We start from the raw sequence: 11,799 nt of genomic DNA, 5'->3' as shown, positions 1-11,799 counted from the left end.
CAGGTTGAGCTGTTGTTCAGCATCTTAGCTGTAGAGGGCAGTGTCACTGGCCCTCATATGTGGGATCCGAACCGGGGCCGTCTGGCATCCCAAGCGAGCTCTTAACCATCGCGCCACTCGGCCGGCCCTGTTACATATTGTTTTTTAAAAACCAAATAACATTTATTTAAGATACACAAGGTTTAAGATGTAAAAATCAATGTGATGTCATTACATTTTTAAAGACCATCTTCATTTTTGGCTTGGAATATAATTGGGCTATAGTGAGAAAGCACTAGATCAGGGATGGGAGGCGCCTTACCAGTGATGTGATAGAAGTCATTGCTTGGGAAGATATAGAAAGGTTTAGGAGAAGAGTCTCACTGTCTCATGAGACACATCTCTCCCTACCCCTCCCATCTACCGCATGGTGGTTATGAGTATGGATTATGTGAGAACATAAAATAGAGGACTATTGGTATTATAAACATATAACATACAGTAACTACATATTTGAAATGAGAATATAGGTTTACTCTTATAAATCCATTAAGAGGATGGAGAGATCATATTAGCTAAAATTGTTCTGAGATGGAGATTTGAGTTGGAGGTTGAGGCGATGCCCTGAGCACAGTGACATGTACTCTTATCATTCATATTATGGTCCGCAGATCAGCAGCATCTGCACCCCTTGAAGTTTATTTGAAATGCACAATCCTGAGTCCTATCTCAGAACTGCTGAATCAGAATTTACCTTTTAACAGGCTCGCTAAGTAATTCAGATTAAAATTTGAGAATTACTAATGTATGGTATGAAGTAAGAAACATCTGTTGAGGGTGGGACCCCAACTCGGGGCCTTTGGTGAAGTTAAGTATCACTTAAGGTAAAGGGTTTAAGAACTGGGTCCCATCGTTTAAGCTTCTGGTTAGCACTACAACGTTTCCCCAAGATAGAGCAGGTCAATGGAAGCTTTCTTCTAGTTACAGTCATCTGTCCTTGAGCGGTATTACGGTCATCCGTCCATCTTTCCATGAGCTCAGAGCCACGAAGACTTACACATGCCAGGTCCCAGCTACCCATTATGCATGTGTCTCCTCACTCCAGCTCTGCTCTCTGCATCTAACAGTGGGAGGAAAGAGAAAGAGGGGTGATGAGGGAAAAGCTTAGCGAGCCACAGGTGATATTTTTCCTTACATTATTTTATTCCTGAGTGACCCTAAAGTAAACATAATTTTTAAAATTTTATTTCCTAGGAAAAAAATGAAGATCACTTGATTAATGAATTGAAGTTCTTTTTGAAACGCAAACCACTAAGGCTTGGAAAACATGATGGCAGGCACCACACTTTGGTTATCACCGTTGTCATTTTCATGATCTTTTAATAAGAATATCTTTGGTATTTATTGCTTGACCTGTATGGTTTTCCATTCTTACAACAACCCTAAAGGAATATGTTGTCATTTTTGTCTCTCCAATGTGAAAACTGACATTCAAGGGCTAAATATTAATGCCAGAGTTGATGTTCCAATAGAGGACTGACTCCAAAGCCTGCAGGGCCTGTTCTAAGCTGTATTTCTGCTCACGCATGATTCTTTTTTCCTCTTACGCCTGGCCTTCTTTTATGCCCTGCTGAACATTCACAGAAAGGACCACTTCTTTTTTTGAGACCTCAGTTTTCTCATCTCAACATGTTGGAATGGGTGCTCTTTGAGCTACTATCAACCTCGATGTTTCTATAATTTACTTAAAAGGCAACCCCACACAAGCAGATATTCAGCCAATTAACTCTTAAAGTCTGTTCAAAAATGCATCTTTAAATGTAAAGAAACAAAAATAACATTGATAAGCATTGAGTTACACACACAACAAAGCCTGATGTGATCCCACAATGCTGCATCTCTGTTTTCTTTTTATCCCTTGTGTCTGTTGGATGTACTAAGCCTTGAAAGATAACAGGTGAAGGGCTTTGGTTCACAGTGAGGAGTGGGCAGAGGGGGGTAGAAAGGAGGAGCTTTGAAGAGGAAGTTTCAGAGCAAAAATAGAGTAGATGACATACTAATATGGACACCTGCCCTATACCTCTATGACTTAAGTTGAAAATGAGATTATAGAAAAACTTATTAATATGGCATTTTCTGAAAATGGAAGAGAAAGGAACAGTTGGTGAGAGCAGGATGTGGGAAGTGGAGATGTGCCAAAATTGGACATTTCCTATTTTACAATTTTGCTTCCCAGTTACAAAGCAGTTCAATTCTGTCTCTTTAGCATCAGTCCAAAACATCAAGCACACTCTTTTGCAGAAAGACCATCCACACACATTGCTGACTGAATCTTTTTCCAGAGCAAAGAGTTAATGATAAGAGTACATATAAAAAACCAAGCAACATTTTAAGAGACCGACTTCATGTATCTTAAAATGTAAAGGATTGAGTTGAGCAAGTAGATATTAGTGTTTTCAAAACATAAACAAGGCTGAATTTCGATACCATTATAAAAGGTAAGAGACACAATGCAAATAATGTATAATAGTGTATATCAATGCCTTCTAATACTATATTGTCCTGTGGGAACTTTGGTTCTCTAAACCAAACACTATGAATACTCAAGACCAATATATTATGTTAGTAGAAATGCGAAATAAAGCCCAGATTGGATCAGATAAGAGTTGTTGCCTCCCTTTCTAATGAGAAGCCAGAGTACAATTAATGAAAGCTATGTAAATGTGTTCCAGGCTGTTAAGATTACAAAGAGAGTTCAGGGCTGGGGATAAAGAATTGGGAGACCAGGATCCACAATCAATTACAGAGAGGTCCTCCTCCTATCTCGGACAGGCACACACATTTTGATATCTCATCAGGGAGCCAATTGCATCCAGGCGCCTTTTGGAAGCAAGATGTAAGAACATGCTCCCTCCTATTTGGGGAATGATACAAGGGGGCTATTTTTGAATGATTAATTAAAGGGAATCAATCTTCATTGCTTTGCTACTGACGTGAAAAGCGCCATGCCTGTGCAATAATCGCATGCAATTATTCAACTACCCCTTTGGCAAGGACAATGTAATTAGTCCTGGTGGTGTCTAGAGATTCTCTTTATTCCCAACAAATTGGCAGTTTTAATCAAGTGTTGCTGGAAATTTATCATAACACAGCGAAAACAATAGGTGAAGATACAGGGCCCCAAGCTGTGTGACTCCTATCTACAATGGTACAAATTTACAATGCTAACAACATGATAAATACTACCAATCCGTGAATGCGTTGATTATAATTTCATATCAGTACCAAGGCTTGGCAGTTCTTATTTGTTTAGAAACATGGCTGTAACCCTTTTTGTGCTGCCTGGCATTTGTTAGCTGAGGAAGCTGAGGTCAGCCCAGGGTGCTGGTGGCCAGGCATTTGGAAGGTTTAAAAACACAGGGAGGAGAGAAGGCATCCAGAAATGCTGCCGAACTCCCACTGCAAGGGTCTGGGAGCTGCTGATAGCAACGCGTACCATGTCCTATTTTGTGTTTTATTCAGAAGAGCCTTCTGCTGGGGTGATGTTCTAGGTACCCCAAAACAGGCCTTCTTGCCACTCTCTCTTTTCCCTTCTTTTGTGTATTTTTATGCCTCCTAAAAATCATTGCTTAAAAATAATAGCTAATATGTATCAAGCACTTGTGAATGTCAGGTCTTGTACTAAGCACTTTACCTGTGTTTTTTAACTGAATCCTCTGTAATACCTTATGTTGGGGAATACTATTATTTGTATAATCCCTCATTTCACAGAAGAGGAAATAGAGGCTGGGCAGGTCACAAACCCACATGGCTGGGTTCCATGTCTGTGCACTTACCCACCATCCTGTGCCAACTCTTAATCTCTCTTAGGCTGATGATGTGTTTGTCATTCTTATGGACCTGGCGATAAAAAGGTGGACTGACTTTATATGCTTCAACCTGAGTTAGAATGCCACTGCCTACATTCCCTCTGCCTTCTTATTTCAAGAAGATATCATCTCTGTTATCTTCAGTGGTTTGTATATTTTATGGTGTACTTTCATAACTGGTGTGTGTGTGTGTGTGTGTGTGTGTGTGTGTGTGTGTGTGTGTAGAGGTGAAGAGGGTAGGTATACAGAAAGCCAGGATTTCTGAAACTTATCTCATCAATAAGAATCATCTGGTGTACTTGTTAAAAATCAGATTCCCAGGCCCCTCCCCACATCTATTCAGTCAGATCCCAGGGAAGGACCTGGGAACCTGTTAAGAAAGTGCTCCAGGTATATCCTATGAGTGTACTCTAAGGCAGAATATCTCAGTGTGCTCCCTCAGGAGTTAGTTTGATGGGATATTAATCATTACATATAAACATTTCCCTTGGTCAGATAATCTAGGGATGTGTGGGTTAAATAATATTTAACGAGTTTCTTTCAAGAGACTTTCAATTTAATGCATGGTGAGAATTTCAGGAAGTAACTGGGATATTCAAATGTTTCCCCAACTCCTTGGCTATGGAGATCTCCCTTCAAGAAGCATCTCCTGGGACTACGGATTTGCAGAGTATACACTGGGAGATCCAGTTCCAAAGGACGCTTAATAAAATATAAGCATCACCAAGGAAACTTCAGCTGCTGGCTTGAATAGTTATGGAATCATTTGGAGGCATTATCACCAGTATTTTTTTCCCTAAAGGTATTTAAGGCAATTTCTGGAAAATATTTATAAGGAAACAGTATCAGGACTTAACCCAGGAATGAGAGCATGTGCTGAATTTGCTTATTTCAGGCGAGCTTGAGATGTATTAATTTTCTATCTGAGGGGAGATTTTAGCAGCACGTCCTTAGAGTCATGCTGGAATGGTCCTCAGGAAATAAGCCATGATCCAATTTTTCTTTTTCTATTTCTGCTGTCATAGTAGCAGCCTAGGCGGAGGGAATAAAAGTCGTTATTTAAAGGCTGTTTTGGCATTCGGAAGGAGTCTGGGAATCCTAGGCTGAAAAGGGCTGGAAACGTATCTCATAAATCAAAAGACGTTAGCTCAGATCCCGTTGCTTAAAGGTGAGCCCTCTCCCAAACAAAATCTAAAAGCTCCAAGAAGTCATCATCAGCATGGTTAACACCAAAGCAGCTGATTTCTGGTCTTTGTAAAAGGCAGTGGACTTAAAGCACGTTTCAGGAAGGAACACATCAAGAAGTAACTCCCAACCCGGCAGAGCTCATTTGTGGACAAGGCCTTGTCAGTTGCTGCCCTGATCTCACTTTCGCTCCTTTGTTCTACTTGTTGCAAGAAGAAACATCTGGCTCCAGGCCTGGAAAGCAGACTCCATCTCTGATTGCACCTGCCCCAGGAGGAGAAGGAGAAATGCTTTACTGACAAAAGGTAGGCTTTTCAGAGCCTGCATTCCCACCCATTAAAGCAGCTTGTTTGATCCCTTCAAAGCTCAAGATCAAAGGGAGGCTTTTCCGGAGCTGCCAACCCATAAAGCTACAGGCTAAGAGAAGGACCTCTTTGTTTTCACATAGCCAGGTGGACTCGCCATTCCAGTTCTCGGCCCAGGAGGAGGGGCCCTGGGCAGGTTGAAGGGTTTTCTCACATCTGGCTGGTGCCATTTCCATCTTGGACCTTCTCAGAAAAGCAGGAGCTACTCCAAGAAGATCTTGGCAGATCAGTCCACTGTTTGGCACAGAATCCCCTTAAATCTCCTCTCTTTCCTCACCTCCACCTGGAAGCCAGCTTATGAGCATTCAATCCGAAAGGCGTGACCACACATTTCTGTGTCCAGGGAAAGCTCACAGCACCTTTCCTCCCCTGTAATTTACTGAACCCCGTCATGAGAAAACAATCCTGTAGTTTTAAGTGTATTTAAAAATCTCATTTTATGTGGTGCTTGTTGGCTTTGACTACAGTAGAGTGTATGAGGCAGGGAAATGAATTTGGACCAGGTTCCCTGAGAAAGTGTGATGGGAGGATTCAGAGCTCCCACCAGCCTGTCACCACCTCCCTGCCAGTAGCGGAGCCGCTTGGCCTCAGGCCAGTGCCACATGCTGGTTCTGGCCATAGCTTAGCAATGGCGGGGAAGAGTGTTTTTCTGGTACAGAGGCAGCCAGATTGTGACTTCCGCTGGCAAGGGTTACATAGTGCTATAGAATTTTTTTTGCTTTAAAAAGAATAACAACCTCCTCCCATACGCAAACAAACATTTGTAAGCGTATCCAGCAAAACCCACCCAGTCACTGGAAGAAATACGGGCCTGTATAGAAAGTAACCAAGGATGTGCCTAGGTCTGCATCTAACAATCCTCATAGGAAGTACAGAACTGACAGGAAAAGAAACAGGTGGGAGAAATACAAAACAATTATGAATCTGAAGGAGAGAGGAGAGAATAAATACTCCCTGGATACCTGCAAATAAGGACAGAAACAAGATCAAACAAAGGCCAAAGGGATGGGATAAGAAAAAAACAACAAAAACAACCCACCAATTTCTGGAGGCCTAGTGGGCTGGGATGTGACAGGACCAAGCCTGCTATTTGGTCCAGAGAGTCATTGTGCCCTGGGACAAATGTTTTTCCATAGACAAGAATCTTCATGGAAACAAAACGGGGTGGTATCACAGGGTTCTCTATATAGAAATTTACTGAAGCATGTTTTTATTTTTTTTAAGCTATGCCTCTTTTCTAAGTCCTGTGTATGAGGCCAGTTGGAGAGGGGGATGAGCATAGAAAAGCTACACTCTCATAAGAGGGTTAGCTGAGGTTGGAGACATGGAGAAGTGGGAACATGTGTTAATGTGGGGGGTAGGGGGGTGGAGCGGCCTGAGTGATAGACAGGGTCAGGGCAATGAAAAGTGAGGCAGTTGAGAGGAAGTGAACAGTAGGGAGTGAGTGAAGTGGGATCCACGCGACGAGTCAGTTCCTGCATCTCCTGGGACAGAACCCTGATCTGTGAGAGGAACCAAATGGTTTCTGATGTCACCGACTCACTCTTTTCCTGGGCTCCACCTGGGCGATTGTTCTGCTCTTGTTTCTCCAACTGGACTTCTGTTATGGTGGCAAAAGTGAATGGGGCGGTTTGAATGCACCTTAGGGATCACCCAAAGTCTGTGTGGCATTCTCCACTGAGAACACCAGGAAAAGAAGGAGCGAGGGTGAATATTGAGACAATGAGATATAAATAAGACCATTCACCAGCTTGGAGAGATCAGGCTGGGACACAGAGAAGCCAAGTTTAGGGTTGGGCTGTAAACCCGGCCCTCTAAGAGCAGCAGAGCCAAGCATCCTGCTTTCGTGTCCGCCTTGGCATCATAAGAAAGCAGCCAGGAATTTCCCCAAAGGTAGAACTCTCTTGGGTCTCATTTTTCTATATATTGGAGGTAGCATTTTAGCAGGTTATTGACTAACATTCAGAGCCATGGCTGATGTATCGGTAACCACATGCTTTAGGTGGAGGGCACAGATATACAGGAGGCTTCCTCACATCCCCTGATCCCAACATTTCCAATTTTGGGAGAGAGCCTGTTTCCACCCAAAATGCAGTCCCTTCTTCATAGAAGATGATGAAGAAAGACAACCCCTGTTTTTTTCTTTTCTTTCTTTTTTTTTTTCAGAGTATTGAAGCTAAAATTCACCTTAGTCTGTGTGTTTTATCAACACCCTATTAGGAAATTGAGGCCCAATGAAATTAGTTGACTTGCTCAGACCTGGGGTGATGGGTGATCAGGAGAACTGTCGTGACAGGAAACACTGAAACAAATGAGGCCATTTTGATTGGTGTGGTACTTGTCAGATGAGGAAGTTTAGCTTATAGCAAATTCATTGTCTTTCTCTACCTAAATAATATAATTATGATGCATGTGATTTAAAATTATTTTTCAGGGAAAGCACATGGTGACAATAATATGGGAGTCAAAGGCCTTAGTTTCCTAGTCCTGGTTTTAGTCTATCAGTTGTGTGATCTCTCTGAGCTTCAGTTATCATAAAAGTAAAGAGAAAATGATAATAGCTATTTTGCCTAACTCGAAAAGTTGTTGTGAGGATAGAATGTTATATATGTAAAAACATTTTGGAAACTATAAAGCTTTTATATGTAAGTTATTATTATTTCCTGTGAAATCGTCTTCCCTAAGGAAATGGTTCTGCACTTCAGGTAAGGTAATAAAGCATTACTCAAGCAAAACAAGTCATCTTAACAAATTGGATGCCTTGTTAATTGTATAGGCCAGAAATAAGGGAGGTGATAGGGTCCTTTGAACATTGTTGCACCATGAATTCTAAGCAGCGATTGCCAATGCCTACAAGTTTTCTTGATTTACCTGACTTGGTGAAAACCCTGGTGATACATTTGTCAGAAATGAGTAGAAACTGTCAATGAGGTTTACTTAATGATTCTCAAGCCACAAGTGTTTATTGGATATCTTCTAGAACTCTGCTCTATGCTGAGAGGAAAACTGAGTTGCATAAGATTGTAAGCCTTTTGGCCATAAGTGTGGTCTAAAGAAATGTAGAATCTTAGCACACATAAAGCACATTTGTTTTATGTATCTGAGTAGCTGTGACTGCAATGTCAACGTTTCTAGCACCTGCCTACTTTTCCAGTCTCAGATACTGCCTGTCCCATCTCCTATTTTGTGCTCTAGCAAGTCTTCCCCCAAACACCATGAAAATCCTGTGTCTTTGTTCATAGAGTCTCTTCCACCTCAAGTGCCTTCTCTCATTCTCCTATAATCCTTTTTCTTTCTAACTTTTATTTGACTGTCCTAAATTGTGTATTTAGGTAAGAATTTTACAAACATTACTCATTAGAAGTAATGGTGGAGTTAAAGAGTATTGCACCTTCTCCAAGCTGCTTGGCGAGAATCACCAATAGTATGGTGGAACTTGGGTCCTTTCCAAGGCCACGGCATCTGCGGCCTGCAGATGTCAGTGCTCGCATCTCCCTGTGTTTGTGGACTGGTTTGGTGGTCCACTGGGTGTCAGGATTCCATCTGATAGCTTTATGGAAGGGACCAATAAGGATAACCTCAAAGACTTTGTATGCAGAATCTTCACCAACCCAGTAAGAATTCAGGACTCTCAGAGCCCCACAGCTGCATCCAGTTCATTCCTCGGCAACAGACTGAAAGCTTCGAGCAAACTTTAGCTGATTAACACTGTGGTGGACATACTTGCCACAGATCACACCTTTAGGAACTGGGCATGTGTGACCACCATGGGGCATATGAATCCACTATATGACATAACCTTGCTTGGCCTTGAATTGCAGCCTGCATGCTTTATTGGGCCGGGTGGGGTGGGAGGGCCCCGTGGAGTGTGGGATGGAAGCTGGTGGTACAGCCGGCAGTGCACCCGGAGAAGAAACCGCATTACATCAGACTGTTTCTTCCTCCATAGTTCCTGGATGTACTTGAAAGCACCCATCTTGGCTTACCTGATGTCTGTGGCGAGACAGAAAGTTTCTGAATTTTTTTTCTCCTCTCCTTTCTCCTGCTAAAACACATTAATTCTTTAAGACTTAGCTTAGCCATAAACTTTTGCAGTGCATTCAAGTTGCCTCACCTCATCAATCTTGTTGAGTTAGAAGCTGCTCTTGTCGGCTTCTCCAGCAACACATAGAATACAATTTAAGTTGCACTCAGAAATCTAAAGTTTACCCCTGGATTGTAGTATCTAATCCTGGCCTCCTGCTGGGCCTCATCTCCCACTGTTTCACTACAAATTGTGGCTTTCTTTATGCTCTTGAAACTCTTCCAGCATGCCGAACTTTTAGGATCTTCCCATCTGTTGTTTTCTCTGCCTAGACACAATACTTGTGTGTCAATTCAAATGTTATCCCCTTAAATATCTGTGGAATGGTTGAATGTATGTCTGTGCCCCAGGCATCTAACAAGGCTAAAGAAATGTTTGTTGAGCTGACCTGAAAAGATGACATAATCTCAGAAATCCACTGTCAAAACAGTAGAAACCATTTTTTTTCAGGTGAATATTATCCACACAGCAGTATCTTCTCTCCAATGTCAAAATGTTATGTTTTTGAATTAGTAGGCTTTTGCCAAGTAACTAATAGCTCACACAATCTTAGAACTTTTGTCTTTTATCTTAGAGATCAGTCCAAGTTCTTCATTTGATAAATGAGAAAGCTGTGATATTCCAATTACAGAGTCCTGGGCCATAACACCGTTATGACTTTCAAAATAGGAGTGTGGATGCTGAGATTACAGAAAGATGGGGTATGTGCACGTGGTTATGATGGTCAGAGCAGGGAAGTGGCAATCATCATTGAGAGCCAGCATTTACTGTGGACTCTGTGCCTAAATGCCCACATTGCAGCCCCCTCTGAATCTCTGTCCCTTGTATTCCCACCTTGCCCTCTGTGTTACACTGTTCCCTACTGACAACACATGGAGAAGGGGGTCTGATGTCAAGACTTGGCAAGAGGCGGAAGGCAGTAAAACAGAAATTTTACGGCAACATTTTAGTGCTCAGACTAGCTCCCTGAGTTTGGGACTGTGTCACATAAGACAGCAGGGGACACCTATTTAATGCGGGTTGTTGATTTTGAATTCCAAGAGCTTCAGAGTCTTGATACCATCTGTTGGTCACCCAGTGCAAATGGAAACACCAGTGTGGGAGTAAGGGCAGAATTGGGCTTCTCAAAGTTAGAACGTTTCAGTGAATATTGTTTTGCTTGGACTTCAGATACCTGATAATACTCTAAGACCCCATCCATGGTTACCTCAGGCTGTGAAAATGTGGAGGTATACAGGTGCAAGTGGGGGTGTTGAAACCAGGGACTCACAGCTTTAGGAAGACTTTTCTTAACAATCCATTGTAAGTAGTGATTTATGTCTAACAATTATTGTAGTCTTAAAATTGTAATCATATTGTAACAATCAAAGACTCATAGACTTTTCACAATTATCAAATTTAACCCCTTGTTAAGAGGAACCAGTCCAAAAGTGTGACAAAGTCATGATCTATCTTATTGGCCAAAAGCAAACAGGATTCAAACCTAAAATTAGTTTCCACATTTTTCAAATTCTAATGAACTCACTTATATGGAGAGAGAGAGGCAGCTCTGAACAGCTGGGTAGGAACATTGAAATTCTAGGTCCTGCTTACTAAATAATATCATAATTTTACTGCTATATTTTAATACCTACATTGGCCCCACAGGTGGCTTTAATCAACAAATTGCATTGCTTGAAAATGTTATGAAAGTCCTAACAGTCACCAGTTGATAAGTGCCATCAATCTTGAGGTTTAATTTCTAGCCTACATTTTATATCTCATCATAACTCCTTGAATTCATTCCTTGAAAACGGTGTATTTCATTGTAGTTATAATGTGCTGTCATAATTAGTATCTGGGATTATGATCAGGTAGAATATCAAAAAGGAGAGATAGGGAAGTACAATGGAAAGAGCTAGGTTCTAGGCCTGGCTCTGGTATTGGCTATTGATTTTTGGACAAGTCATCCTCTCAGAGCCTTGGGTCTCCCATTTGAAAAATTAGTGGGCTGGGCTAGAGCAGAGAGTTAGGAAGCCAATTATCTCCACAGAATACAGGTTGGCTAAGTATGTAATAGAAGCTTGGAGGCTGGATTGAAATCTCAGCAAAAAAAAAATTAAAAAAGAAAAAAAAGAAAGAAAGACAGAAAGAAACCTCAGCCAACTGGTGTACAGACCTAAATCTAGGACAATAACTCAGCCTCAAACGTTATTCCTACCTTTAGGTATTCAAAAGGATCCAGACATAGATGTCTAGATAGCCATGCTTATTTTAAAAATTTACAAGTAATGCATATTAAAAAAATAATTTCCTGAGCTAACAAAACATAGCTGAG

At 41.5% G+C, this 11,799-nt stretch overlaps 1 pseudogene; it reads right to left on the bottom strand.

The window, feature by feature from the left end:
* Window positions 1-8,755: 8,755 nt before the first annotated feature.
* LOC109379026 (60S ribosomal protein L15-like) lies at window positions 8,756-9,374 on the bottom strand (annotated as a pseudogene).
* Window positions 9,375-11,799: the final 2,425 nt, after the last annotated feature.

The sequence above is a fragment of the Hipposideros armiger genome, unplaced genomic scaffold (genome assembly GCF_001890085.2).
Source record: "Hipposideros armiger isolate ML-2016 unplaced genomic scaffold, ASM189008v1 scaffold_21, whole genome shotgun sequence".
NCBI lineage: Eukaryota > Metazoa > Chordata > Mammalia > Chiroptera > Hipposideridae > Hipposideros > Hipposideros armiger.
The sequence above is the reverse complement of the archived record's forward strand: the minus strand, read 5'-3'. Positions and strand labels throughout refer to the sequence as shown.